Raw genomic sequence first — 823 nt, forward strand, 5'->3', positions numbered from 1 at the left:
AAAAATAGATCGACAGGAAGTGCAAAATGGCTAAGCAGGGATGGCTAGAGGACAAATGTAAGGATGTAGAGGCTTGTCTCACTAGGGCTAAGATAGATACTGCCTACGGGAAAATTAAAGAGACCTTTGGAGAGAAGAGAACCACTTGTATGAATATCAAGAGCTCAGATGGAAACCCAGTTCTAAGCAAAGAAGGGAAGGCAGAAAGGTGGAAGGAGTATATAGAGGGTTTATACAAGGGCGATGTACTTGAGGACAATATTATGGAAATGGAAGAGGATGTAGATGAAGATGAAATGGGAGATAAGATACTGCGTGAAGAGTTTGACAGAGCACTGAAAGACCTGAGTCGAAACAAGGCCCCGGGAGTAGACAACATTCCATTAGAACTACTGATGGCCTTGGGAGAGCCAGTCATGACAAAACTCTACCATCTGGTGAGCAAGATGTATGAGACAGGCGAAATACCCACAGACTTCAAGAAGAATATAATAATTCAAATCCCAAAGAAAGCAGGTGTTGACAGATGTGAAAATTACCGAACTATCAGTTTAATAAGTCATAGCTGCAAAATACTAACGCGAATTCTTTACAGACGAATGGAAAAACTGGTAGAAGCGGACCTCGGGGAAGATCAGTTTGGATTCCGTAGAAATGTTGGAACACGTGAGGCAATACTAACCTTACGACTTATCTTAGAAGAAAGATTAAGGAAAGGCAAACCTACGTTTCTAGCATTTGTAGACTTAGAGAAAGCTTTTGACAACGTTAACTGGAATACTCTCTTTCAAATTCTGTAGGTGGCAGGGGTAAAATACAGGGA

The sequence above is a fragment of the Schistocerca nitens genome, chromosome 6, assembly GCF_023898315.1.
Source record: "Schistocerca nitens isolate TAMUIC-IGC-003100 chromosome 6, iqSchNite1.1, whole genome shotgun sequence".
Taxonomy (NCBI): Eukaryota; Metazoa; Arthropoda; class Insecta; order Orthoptera; family Acrididae; genus Schistocerca; species Schistocerca nitens.